This window comes from Vanessa atalanta, chromosome 8, assembly GCF_905147765.1.
Source record: "Vanessa atalanta chromosome 8, ilVanAtal1.2, whole genome shotgun sequence".
NCBI lineage: Eukaryota > Metazoa > Arthropoda > Insecta > Lepidoptera > Nymphalidae > Vanessa > Vanessa atalanta.
The window spans coordinates 8,211,693-8,226,850 of record NC_061878.1 but is presented as its reverse complement, the minus strand read 5'-3'; positions in this window follow the sequence as shown (position 1 = coordinate 8,226,850).

Here is a 15,158-nt window from a genome sequence, read left to right as displayed (position 1 = left end):
TTAAGAGACAAGATGACGCAGTGGCAAACACGTACCATTGAATTTTCCTAATTGTGTACTTATAACTCATTTCTTAAACAGTGGCGAGGAAAAACATCTGCATGGGGTTGGATGGATAAAAAATTTTCTCCTCAAAAAAGTAGAGAAGGCATTAGTCTTAGAAGTATGTAATTTAGAGACTGCTCTTTTATAATACTAAAAAAATAATTTATTGGATATATTTATTCAGACATTTGTTTGTTCGCACTTTCCAAATGGCACAACTTTGGCATAATTTGGTAATAAAAAAAGTACATTATGGCCAACTCAATAAGTCCATGGCTTAAAAAGAAGATCAATGTTATAATACGGCAAATTTTATACTTACAGCTACGTCCAGGTGCAGCCAATTTGCGAGCATTTTGTCCCTAGGTATCCATAACCTAAGGCCCGCCAAAGCGCCCAGGATTCTGATAACGTTTAAAAGGTTTATAACCCTCTTAAATAAAGTTAATAGCTCCCGGGAAGTTTTTCGTTGTACCCCTTAGGGCCATTACGCAGTGTTACGATACGATTTATTCTGCGTTTATAGACTTAGGGCCCCGGTAAAGCTTCTCGTTACAGTATTTGGGTGTCAACTAGAGTTGTAGATATTTTAGTAAGATAAGAATCTTAAAATTTACGAAAGAGTAAAGGGTTAGCTTGACTGTTCAAAATATACGACCTTTTCGGTTAGGAACCCAGAGAAAATCTCGGTGTAATTTGCTACCCAGGTTTTTCCAGCGAATAAGAATAAGTAAAAATCCCATGCTTTTTTTAATTAATTTCAAGTTAGTTTCATTTTGTCTTTTATTTTGTACAGCTTCGTTTGAAATATATTATCGAAAGTCATTTTTTTGTTCAGGTGAACTCATTCGACGGTTTTTTTATGACTATAGATTTAGTTTATTTATTAATAAAATTAAACGATTATGTCAGCCTATAACCATCACCGGGACAGGCTGTGTGGGAATCCTAACAAATCGGGTACTATCCCGTAACGATCAATCCTATACGTGTTTATATTCCAGCCAATAACCGGCCTAACGAAATCCATTCGAAGTGCTTAATTGATTGTATACCATTTTTCTATGCCCATCACGTTGATGAAACAGGTGTTTTTTTAAAAAAATATACGAAATATTCACGAACATATATTATCAGACGTATAGAAAAAAGTATTGCGTAATAATTAATTTCTTACGTTCGATAAATATTTCGATGAATCTAAATGTTTACAAGGGAGAAAATAATATCACGTTAGCTTAAATTATGGAAAATAGAAATGGGAGTCTTATCGTATAAATACACGTGGTTATTAGCTGTAATTAAATTTTCTATCGTCAATATGGAATTTAATACAGAATCTTAAGACACTTACACACTATACTGATAATCGTCGAGATACATAATTGTATTTTTTTTGCATATTTTGAATTATTTCATAGACAATTCCAAACACGAATAATATTTATTATTTTTACTTGCATTACTCTTTAGTTAAACATAATATTTAGTTTTAGTTTAATCATGTCTTCAGTTTATCAGTGTAGATACGAGTAGCTTAGTACAAAATAGTCCTTTTGGTATTTTTGATATATAACATCATAGGAATATCCAACTTACATATATAGTTGACTTTAATCAGAATTTAGTGCTATAAAACATCACTACTAACTGACGCGGCTTACCACATCATTTAAAAGTTCCTTTATCCTACCTACACGAATTGTTACTAAAATTTTACACGCCAGAGTTAGAATTTCTGTTTCAGATTTTCAAACTAAATCATCTAACCATTCTCGTGTTTTGTTATACAAAATCACCATTAGTATTTAGTTACGTGTTCTATAAACATTACACAACTTACCTCGTTATAGATATTATCTGTGGTCTTATATTCTACTAATTAGTTTTATTAAATTAACACAAAGAGAATCCTGCTCAAAGTATATTTATTTATTTATGTTTTTTTTTAGTTTATTTATTTATTGAAAATGTTACACGATTAACTTATCACTAAGCACTTAAATTAACAACTGTGGGTAACATTCAAAGAGATACTTTCTGTCTTTAAAGGTGTACAACAACAAGCTTATTCGGAAAAGAACCGGAGTTACTGACAAATATTGTATGATTAGCATGAAGTTCCAGTGGGCTAGTCACATATGTCTAAAGATAGATGATCGTTGGAGCAGATGAGATCTAGAGTGGAGAATGCAGCGTAGGTCAATCTCTAGCCAGGTGGACTGATGAACTGAAAAAGGTCGCCAACTCATTCAGGTCATCGGACCCGACTGGATGCGGAAGGCGGAGAATTGGTAGCTTGGGCGCATTTCGAGAGAGGCCTATACCGAAAAATGGATTGAAATTGGCTAATGATGATCTAAGGACCGTTGTGTAACACAGCTCGTTACCTGGTATATCTAATAACGGAATCTAAGGATTAGCTTTAAATCGCATTCATTACAATTACTAAGTAATTACTCACTACTCAAATAACGCTTATCATACGCGATCATTATTCATGAATGATTTTTAAAATTAATTTGTAATGTCTATATAATTTGACGACCTCCGTGGTCGGGTATTGTGTACACCGGTTTTCATGGGTACGCCAATCCGAGGTCCTGGGTTCGATTCCCGGCCGAGTCGATGTAGAAAAAGTTCATTAGTTTTCTATGTTGTCTTGGGTCTGGGTGTTTGTGGTACCGTCGTTACTTCTGATTTTCCATAACACAAGTGCTTGAGCTACTTTAATTGGGATCAGACTTATGTATGTGATGTTGTCCAATATTTATTTATTTATTTATTTTAATTGTAGAACTAAATAACTATTTATTAATTACCATAGTAAAGTAAAGTGTTAATATAACTTTGCTTATATCATATCGTGGGGTAAACATATAATGAGATCGAGGTATAACAGCAATGCTGCATCGGTGGTGCCTTCAGATGAGCGTCGGTAGACTGTTAGTTTAGTTAATCTGGTCATGTTTGAGGTCATTCGTGGCTGAGTAACTTACCCCAAATGTTAGTCTCGTCACCTACATATGTTTGAATAATGTGTTGCAAATGTGTGTGTTGCTTTTGATATTAAACACAAAATTATGTATGTGTGTTTTCTTAATTAAAAAAAATATATATCTTATGTATTTTAATTTTGTTGACATAATGTAAGTGGAAAAATCATATATTTAAAAAAGTAATCTTTTAATTAAGTTATATTGGAACTAGATTTTATCTTAAATGTACGTCAAGTAAATACGGAGTGGAAGTAGCCGACATAAATTACGAGGACTGTGTAGATGTCCAAGCAATACGTGTTCGTGAAATATTAGACTTCGCCCCAATATTGTTTATATTATACCATTAATTATATTAAATCAATTTTAACACTCTTGGATAAAATGATCGTTTTCTTAATCCATTATTATTAATAATAAAACTATGACAAATGAAAATACACTTTATTACTCTTTTAAATCATTATACAGGTATAGGTACATTAAATTTAAGCCTACCACCGGTTCGGAATGTATATATTAAGATATTATAATAGATTTACCACCGGTTCGGAAATTAAAACCTAAAGCCCGGAAAAAATCGATGAAAAAAAAACAGCAGTTTTTTTTTATAAGACATCAATATTTTCAGTAAATACAGTTCAATACTAATATGTTAAAATTAAACAAATTTAAAAAAAAAAGTTGTGAGGTGTCAAGGGACACCCGGTGGAACGAAGTTCTTATTATTATAAGAAATTATTATTATTTTTTTTTATTATATATTAATGTACAAAAAACCTGTATACACTCAACAAAAATAATCGTCGTGACACCACACTGTTCAATGCGAAATAGAAATGAAAATATCTGGCTTGCTTTCTATGAGAGAGAGAGAGAGAGAGAGAGAGAGAGACAGAGAGAGACAGAGAGACAGACATGCGCACGCCGCACAGCTTACTATAGCAAAAAGTGTCGTTACAACTTTTCGTGAGATTTTTTTCCGTCTAGCCCCCTGTCACAACGCGCGATAAGGAACTTCGTTCCAATAACAAAAAAAACAATGTATTGTCGATTGCTGAAACTGTCCTGATATTAAGAATATTCAAGAAGAAGATTTTTTATGGCTGCCCCTATGGGCATGGTATGCCTATGCATACCTGATGGAAAGTGGTCACCACTGCCGAAAGATATTGGCTCTGTACAAAAAATTAACCATTCCTTACATGACCATTGCGCCACAAACATTGGCTGGCTGGCTCACCCTTCAAACCGGACTACAACAATTCTAAGCATTGCTGTTTGGCGTTATAATATATGATGACTGAGTGGTAATTACCTAGACAGGCTTGCACTACCTTATTGAGTAAAATAATTGATACTTATATTATAAAGGCGATTGTAACTCTGTCTTTTATCTCTTAAACTGTTAAACCGATTTAGATGAAATTTGGTATGGATATAGTTTGAGTCCCGGGGAAGAACATAACACTTTTTTAATTAATTTTTTAATTCACCGCTCGAAGGGTAAAATAAGGGGTGACGGCTTGTGTACTATGGGTAAAGTTGTATATATTTCGCGCGGGAAAAGTCGCAGTTTTAGCGAACATTATATATATACAAAATATTCTCTCAATAAAAAAAAAACAATGCTTCATAATATTATTTTTGAAAATGTATCATTATTTTTCCTCAAGTTTACTTTATAAGTTATTTATAAAACAACAAGTCATGGTCCTCTAATAAAGCGTCCTTCAACATAATAAACCTGAATTTCTCTCTCGACTGGATACAATAGGATATATTTATTTTCAATACACACCCAAGCGGAAATCATTTTTCAACCCACGCCTGGTACGAAAATAGTCGGAATTAGGGGGCTTACTTTTATCCGAATTTACTTAACACCATATATGATACATATATTATATTATATATAATACATATATTATAAAATACATAAATAAATCGTTAAATTGTAAAGTTAACAAAGTAACATAACTTTCATTGTTTCGAAAAAAAAAAAAAAATTATGGCCATATCACGACGATAAACGAAAAATATATTAAAAAATTATTTAAAATCCGTATTTTATTAATTATAATTAAACGACACCGAGTAAGATATTCTCAATTCATCACATTAAATAAATTTTTGACAAGTAAAGAATTGATCTTCATTAATATACCTTTAAAACGTTATCCAAACTTCTTTTTTCCGTGAACTAATAAAATACAATGATCAATTCTCTACTTTTCCAAAAATAAGTATCATAACAAAAATAATTGCTGTGTAATAAAGTGAAAATATTTTTTCTGTCGTAAAGTATTGAGTCATGCAGTTTAGTTTACCACTTGACCTTTTTGACCTCTTGATTTTAGTGGGACAATTGCTAAATCAATAGAGCGTCTAATCAGACGTTTAAAAGAAATCAATTCAATGAAAGACTTCCATTTTTCAACCTATGTTGATATATAATTCAAAATATATATATAATTCAAAATTCATTTCTTGTTGAGGTGCAACTTCTGGATAATTAAAATCGAATCGTATGAAACCGCTATTCATATTCATATATATATATATATATATGAATATGCTTATTGCTTGCCATTTTGTGCCAATATTCAATTTCGTTCTCAATATTTACGAAACTAACTAATATATTTATGACCTATTTCATTTATATCTTCATTTTAAATTGATATAATTTTTAAATAAAGAACACCATATTCGTCTGCGAAATAAATACAAAACTCGTATCGATTTAATGAACATCGTTTGAGTTTCGGATAAGATTTACTGACGAAAATGTAAAAATAAAAAACGAACTAGATACAAAAAACAACACCTAAATTTTGAATATTTCATACGGCGTTAATTTAAATACTTTGTTGAAAAAACATTGTAAATGTTAATTAGAGTAGCTGGATCATGCCATGTTTTGCCAACTGCGGTAATCTATTCAACCACATATATGGAATAATGAAATTTAAATTAAGTACATAATATTCTATTTGTTTTAAGTACATATTATATACCTCTTTACATAAACACAACCTCAATAGCTAAGAACAAAATAAATCTAGTAATCGACCATCTTAAACTTAGTCGCTTAAAAACAAAAGAAGCTTCCGAAGAACCAAGGTCGAAGCGTTAACCACAAATGCGATAAAGAAGGCAATTTTCTAAATAGGGCTTGCGGGGATTACCCTAATGTCCAACAAAAATGGATTGTCGTTCGCGATATAAGTTACGCGTATCTTGTATCAACAAATGTTAAGAGCTTTTTAATGTGGTTTGAATTGACGTTATATTTGTGAGGTTTGTTGCTGTGGATTTTCGTATTATAAATGGATATTGTTTATGTTCATATGGAAACAATCTAAATAATTTTGAGTCTTGGACTACTTTAGGTTAAAGTAAGCATCCTTATTTGAACTAAACATATTATAAACAGCTTGTATACAAAGCCTTTGTACTAATAGTATCTTGGGATTATTTTTAAAAGTTTGACACAGCATGTGTTAGAATTTTTTTTGAATGAAATAGTAGGTACCCAAGTCGTATCGGTTCTAGTCTAGTACTCACCTCTAGTTTTAGAGTAGTAAGTAGAACCTCCTGGATCCACCAGATCGATGACATCAATTATTATTACGATTACTAAAAATAGATTAAAAATGAAATTATAAGTCACATAATTATAATTGTCATCTCTACAAAGTATAAAACAAAGTCACTTCCCGCCGTCTGTATACTTAGATCATACAAGTTACGCTACAGATTTTAATGCAATTTTCACAAATAAACAAAGTGATTCAATAAGTAGGTTTATACTTATTATATTACATGCATCTTGCAGACCGACGAGGCGGTCAAATTCAAACGCATTAAGTATTTGAATTGAATTTAAATGATTTATATATACCTCAGCAATGTCACAAATAAAATGTTATTTTATATATTTTCATATACACTTTCATAAAGTAGACAAACGCCTTGCTCGTTGATAGATAGATGAGTCTAATGAAAGTCAAGGGACCATGTACTGGAATGTTATCTTTTGTAAGACCTCCAGCGTAAAGCGATGTGTATTGTGGGAAGGACGTTCAATTGGATTGAAATGTCCGCCAGTCGTAGCATCCGAGTATAGGGACGGTAATAGCGTTTAACTGAAGGATGCGCTGCAGAAATATTGTTTTGTTGATTGAAGAAAAGGATATGTGATTACGTTTGTATTGAAAGAGTCGCTTGATAGCATTCATTGTCTAGTGAATATTATCGCAAATGGTTTAATAAAATGTTGCTTTTCATTTTCTCAAGACTTTGTGATTCTAAATTCAAATAACTGGATAGAAGTTCAGGATTTATTAACAGAGTATTTTTCTGTTTTACTTTTTGTATCGCATTACAGTTTTTGAGATCCAGGATCTCGAAACATTAGCCTTTGCTTGAATGCACAATCACATTAAAAGAAAACGATATTTTTTTTATATTATACTCGTTATTTGAACCAAGGGCATCGATATGTACAGCGTATAAACTAACAGCTAGTCGATTTTAGTAACAACACACTGCGTAACAACATTTTCATTGTAATTTTGAGGGAATTTAAATTTAAGCAAAATAATAATAATTGAATAAAACAATAGCTTTGAATAATTACTAAAACTTTTGTTCATAGTGAATTGAATTGAAGTGTTATTCTGTAAGAGGGAATGAATCTATTTATTTCGTGCTTCATTTTTAACTAGTTATCGCAGGCGGCTTCGCTATTGTTTTAGGGATCGTCGGGTGCTAGATATAAAAATAAGCCTATGTCCTTCCTTGGAATTTAAGCTTGCTTCATAGCAAATTTCATCAAATTCGGTTCAGTGTCTAGCTTTGAAAGAGCAACAGACAGACAGAATTATTATTTGTATTTATTTAATTATTTTTTTATGATATCGGTAGGCGGACGAGCAAATGGGCCACCTGATGGTAAGTGGTCACCACCGCCCATAGACAATGGCGTTGTAAGAAATATTAACCATTCCTTACATCACCAATGTGCCACCAACCTTGAGAACTAAGATGTTACGTCCCTTGTACCTGTAGTTAAACTGGCTTATTCAACCTTCAAACCGGAACACAACAATACTTAGTACTGCTGTTTGGCGGTAGAATATCTGTTGAGGGGGTGGAACCTACCCGGACAGGATAGCACAAAGCCACCACCGAGAAGTTAAATAACATTGATATATTTCTTTATTAATATTATATTCCAGTTTCATTTATTTGAATGTGATATCGTACGTACACGTGTGTACGGATAGAAGCAAACGATACAAACTGTTTCCTTAACTAGAAAAGTTTGTAGCTAATTATTTTGTCTACGTCGTGCGGTTCGTGGTGTTTCTTGCTAGCTTTGAGTTACTAAATCTTGAACTTCAGTAACATACATCCTATTTGGATTAACTATATTTAATATATACGATAATAAACTTACAGTTACTACGATTCTGAATAATTCAATGATGGTAAGGCGTTAGGGGCAAATGGTTCAAATTATGAATAAGTAAGTGTAATCGTGGCATCTCAGTTCCCATGGTTGGGAACGCTTTGAATATCTAAGTAATAGTTAACATTTTCATAGTGCCAATTTTCGGGGGTCAGTGGTGACCAATTACCATAAGTTGACTAAACTTATGTATAAAAATTAAATTAACAAGTTGGTTCAAGTTTAGAAAATAACAATAATAAACGAACATATACAAAACCATAAAAATTATTGTAAAATAATAAATCAACATTATTATTAATGTAGTAAAAAAATATTAATAATGATTCAGCTACAAAACTTTGATAGCAGACGAGTCTTCAAGCCCATGAAGATACTTAATTATTATTATTATGAATATACGGCAAATAAATAAATGAACCACATGATATAATATTTAACTAAAGATATATTTAAATACATAAATTTTCTGTACTTGTTTGTTGAATAGTCTAAATTGAACCCGAAGATAGCGCCGTGATCGGGAAGTAAATAAAATTATTATGTCGCCCGAACGAAGCTAGGCGCTAGTAATATAAATCCTGAAGCGATATCAAAGTTTAAGTTCTATTCAATAATAATAATATTCAATAAATTTAATACTTGGTAGTAAGGCCTTGTGCCCGTCTAGATAGGTGCCACCTATTCATCACATATTTTACCGCAAAACAGCAATACTCAGTGTGGTTGTGTTCCGGCTTAAAAGGCGAGTGAGTGTATCCACAGTCACAAGAGACATAACATCATAGAACCCCAAGGTTGACAGCACATGGGTGTTTTTATATATATATATATATATACCAATGTGTATGGGTAACGGTTGAGCTATTAGGTGGGCCATTTATCCCCCCTATATTTTGACACATGAAAATTTGTTTATTAAATTAAAAAAAAAAAACATTTCAAAGATTTATTTTTAAGTAAGAAAAATATAAATTAATAATGCAAAGGTCATCATCGAACGCAAACAGCACTGCAACGGTTTCATAATATCATAATTGGAAGAGTTGCGTTTTGTTAATTGCAAAACATTTGTGCTGAACTTCGTTACGTTGCTTAATGAATCTCTTTTAAATATTGCCATATTAATTGAATTTACTGCTTTTATTGCTCTTTGACTACAGGAAATTCAATTTGAGATAAAAAAAGAAACGATTCAGGATTATTGGTAAATATTGCTCTTCAATGAGAATTTTAATTGAAATGTAGATAATGAAGAGTCTTCGACGACATTTGCTGCTTCTTCGGTACTTAAACTCTACACTAATTTATTTGATAGAGCGAAAATATTTGATATACATTTTAACTCCTTACAATTCTGATCTCTTATTGCGGTAAAGCACTTTAGTGTACTTCAATTTCCTCTTATAGTTCAGTTTGTTGCTCGTATCATTTGCGTGCGTATCGACAACGACAACAACAATTATTTTAAATCTTTTGCTTCTTGTCAAAGTCAAATTAGTTTTACTTATCTGTATCACAGTTTCAATCACAATATTTTTTATTATATACATTAAAAAATATATAAGCATATAGCGATAATGGTGTAAATAATATATACTATGATGATTTATAAATATAAAAACACTACCATCAGATGTTGTCCTTCCTTCTAGACCATGTATCAGGTACTAAAACATTCTCTAAGCCGCGCTGCACTTTCATATATAAGTTTTATCTAAATTAGTTCAGTTAGGAAATAAAAAAAAAAACTTATCCTCATGTATTACCATCATACTGACACCGGTGCGTCACCCAGGACTTACACTATCATATTTCAAGTGCAGGACCAACAAATTTACCTACATTTATATTTCCGAACTCTTTTCAGTCATGTTTAATCTATCCATCGTATAATACAAGTCAGGGTTGAAGGTGATTTCCTAATCGCTTATGTAGTTTAATATTTCTGACACAGTTGGCTCCGTGAAGAACCAACTGCTTCAGATATAAATAAGACTAGCAACGCACCTGCAAGCCAACCAGTGTTGCAGGTGTCCATGGGCGGTGGTAGTAACTTTCCATCAGATGAGCCTCTTGCTCAATTGCCACATATAACATAAAAAAATGAAAAGATATCTTCACTATCATAAATATTTGATATAAATTATGTTTATAGCAATATAACAATAAAAAATACATCCTAAATTCCATTTTACGTATTACATCAGTACTTGTATTATTACTAGATAAAATAATACAATTTTCGTCCTATACCGAACATAATTCCTCAGCTCCAGTCGATAAAAAGTAAATGTGCTTACAAGCTTTATGGCGCCGTAAAATTCAAAACATCGCAGGCATAGAAAATGTTTTTCAATAAAATTATCTTTATAATAATAAAGAAACTCAAATAAATATTATTTTATATATATATTAGATATTTATATGTATATATATGATTTATTATGTAATGAAAAGGCTTATTTTTTAGTATTTCTTACAATATAAGTGTTAGTCATTTTGATTATTTATCTAGCTGATCCTGCGGCTTTACAGGCGCGAAATTTATAAAACTTTATCAATAGTAAACAAACCGTCACCCTCAAATCTTACTTCGTAATATATATAATAAGAGAAGGTAGAAGAGAGATGAATAATGAACTCAAATTAAGCCTTTATAAAAACTGAGTGCTTGCCCGGTTAAGGTAGCGTGGTCTAACCTTTGAACTTATCAGCTCTTTCGTTAATGTTATTCATTAAGATTAAATACATAAATATATATTTTTTAAAAAATAGGTATTCAAGTTTTTAAGAGATCTAATCAAAAATATTACTAAACTAAACTGCTTGGTAGTTGGCAACGCTCTCTCACCAATTGTACAGAATTGCCATCCAAGCGGACCGTGATACTGAATAATATGTATCTTTGCCCACATGTCTCGTTCACTGTCGCAACCCTTTACATTGGGCGCCGCGGCCAATGTTGGATCAAAACATGCCATAAAAATAACATAATAAGCGATAAAAAAAACCACAATTAGTATTCATTTTGTACGAAACAAAATCAAACAATAACACAAAAACATAGACTAATTTTGTTTGTAAACTCAGTCAAATTGGAAGATCCAATTTTCGCTTCGTCCAACTTATTTTAAAAGAGTTAATATGAAGCCAGACTTTGTAGCTTCCAGGACGATGAACTGAGCATTAATGAATGTATTGCTACAGTTTTAAAACATTCATTTGATTACTGGATTCATAATTATGAAAACTGGTTTTTAAATTGCAAATTCATATTCTATATGTAATGGTGGCAAATATATTTTGGTTTTCCTCTTCTTTGTTTCGTGAAATCACGTGACTTTCATATTAATTTCACGGCCTGATAAAGTGGCTAGTTATATTATAACGTATTCGTACGTTAAATTTACATATATTTTACATTACATTTTTTTACATTAACAGCCTGTAGATTTCCCATTGCTGGGCTAAGGCCTTATCTCCCTTTGAGGAGAAGGTTTGAGCATATTCCACCACGCTGCACCAATGTGGGTTGGTGGAATACTCATGTGGCAGAATTTCGTTGAAATTAGACACGTGCAGGTTTTCTAACGATATCTTCCTTCACCGCCGAGTACGAGATGAATTATAAACACAAATAAGGCACATGAAAATTCAGTGGTGCTTGCCTGGGCTTGAACCCGAAATCTTCGGTTAAGATGTACGCGTTCTAACCCCTGGGCCATCTCGGTTCGACATATATTTTGAATATAAAAAAATTTAATATATAGATAATAATATGATGACATTTGTAAGTGTATAGCTTACATAACAAAAAAACTAGTAACTGTTACAGTAAATATGTTGTGTAGCATCTGACGTCTCATGGTGATGATAAGCAACATTAACATTGTCTTGGGAAATAGGTTGGTACCATCTGATGGCGAGCGCCAGCACCGCGGGCGCTTATTGATCAAATCAAATAGCGTTGCCCTGGATTCCCGTTACAAATTCCCGTCCCTCTTCAGGAAATCTTAACCACAGTTTGCAAGTATGCTAGAGAAAAGATGTTACACGTCAAAAATATAATCGGAACTATAATATCTGAAATGATGAAATTCAATTATAATTGTAAACAAATAACCAAGAATTATTACATGTACGTACGAATTAGAGACTGTTCGTTCAGCACGTTCACGTTTGAAGCTGCTTTTGCGCTAGCGATCCGTCTCTTGTCATTTTCTACGCCACCTCACAACATGATCTGTAATATGTGAACATCAGTTCATATCAGGTTTTATTTTATTTCTTTAGTTTAAAAATAATTGTCACATTGCTGGACTGATTTTGATTTTTAGGTAGGGCTCTGTGCAATTTGGGGAGGTACCACCTATCGTCAAACAGCGATACTTACTCGTAGTATTGTTGTAGTCCGGTTAAAAGGGTGAGTGAATCAGTGTAATAGGCACAAGTGTCTTAACATCATAGCTTCCAATATTGATGACGCATTTGCGATGTAAGGAATGATTAATGTTTTTGTCAGAGCCAATGTCTCTGGCCATTGGTGACCACTTGTTAGCCCAGCATGTAAACAGTTAGCCCAATTGCCTGTCCACCTACCTAATTTTTTTAAATAGCTAATCAAATATATAAAAAAAACTATTATTATTATCATGCACATTTTTACCATCCTGAAATACTTTTTGAAAGTGAGCGCAATGAATTAGTTTCTGATTCAATTCTTGATTCAAAATTACCTCTTCAGCTCCAATCTTTCGCCTTTTAAAACCGTCATCTTTCTTTTATTTCTTTAGCAAAGTAATAATTTTAGTTAACTATTTTTATTTGATTCACGTCTACGCCTGAAACTTAATGTTATTTCTAAAAATAATTTATTAAAATAACGATAACAACTTATACTTGAACCGTTCTTTACCTTTGTATCAAAGGTTAAGTGAATCTTAAGGCCTGTTGAGAGTGGGCATGAGAAAATATGGTACAGTTTCTCGAACATCGATCGAACAAGTTTCATTCGCCGGTTGGCCTCTCAATCAACGTTAGACTACAATGCATATTAATGTCATATAATCGTAATAAACGTACCTATTCGTCAACCACGTCTAAAATCTCGACCTAAAATTCTATCTTAAGCCGGAAAGAACACGTGGATCTTGAACGGACGTGCGTTATAATTCATCTCGTGTTTGGCGGTGAAGGAAGACATTTTGAGAAAGCCTGTACGTGTCGTATATACGAAAATGAGTACTCATAATTCAGTCGAATGTACCTCTATGTTGTCCCTGTATTTAATATCGACCAATCCACTGTAGAGTAGCGTTGTGGGAACTTATATTTTTTAACTGCAGATAATGTCTTTATCCTGCAGGTAGTCAAATGTAGTGTAATTACATGCCACATGCATTTATGTATGTATGTATGTATTGAGTGAGGCTTGTTCTTACAATATAGTATCTTAGTGTGCGTGAGACGTTTAAAATAAGAGTATAGTTAGCAAATAAAAATACAATTTAAATTAAATGATTATCTTTGTTTTTAATTTCTACGTGTATGACATTATTGATTTTATTTTCTTTATCTATTGTGCGTAATATTGCTTTCATACACGTACATTTTAGTTGATCAACTGCGATATCAAAACCAATCGATTGAAACCGTCTAAACAGAATTGCAATCAAACATTGGCTTATAATATAATATCACTGTTATAAATATGTTTTTTGTCGAATCTAACTCATCGCCACACATCTACCGAAACAGAATTTTTTATACGTTTAATTCCTTATCGTCTACCGGATCATAACATCATCAACCATGTAATAAGTTCTCATAACATAACAAACAAAAAGTTTCTAAATAAAAAAAAATAATAATAATCTAACGTTATAATCATTAAAAAAATAAGATTAATTTATTCTTAATTTAAAAATTGTTTTCGTTTATAAACGTTCCGTGTTAGTTTAAGTAAAAATATATGTAGTAAATATAGTCATATTGATCATATGATTTGAATCGCGCGATATCTATGAAACAATTTTAATATCAGACGGGTCACATCCTTGACGTAATATTATAAATTTTATATACATATCAGGGGTCACTGAATGCAGGAAGTACCTAAATAAACATCGGCTATATTTCACTACCAACAAGCTGAATTGAATAGTGCTGACTAAAGTAACGTAGCTGACTTTATGACCCCTAAATCACTTACCTACTTGACCCGAACGGTACCAAGTTGGGATATTGGAAGTAAAATGTTTTCTATATGAACAATTCGTTTTCAATACTGATAAAGAACTGGAAGCGTATAATCTATATATTGTTCATTTTATAGCATTATCATAAGCTTCCTTTTTATTTATTTTTATCAAATTGGGCCAACTGATGGTGGTGAGTGGCTACCAACATATATACATTGGACCGGTAAGAAATATTAATGATTTTTTATATCGTCATCGCCTAAGATCGAACTAAAATGTTATGACATTAAAAGCATTCTTTCTACCACTATACTCATACATATATATACATATTCTGATATAACTATATACATATTCCGATGTAACTATAGGCTCAAGGAGCCTATAGTTACATCGGAATTGTCTGAAAAATATGCTATAACTACCCAAACG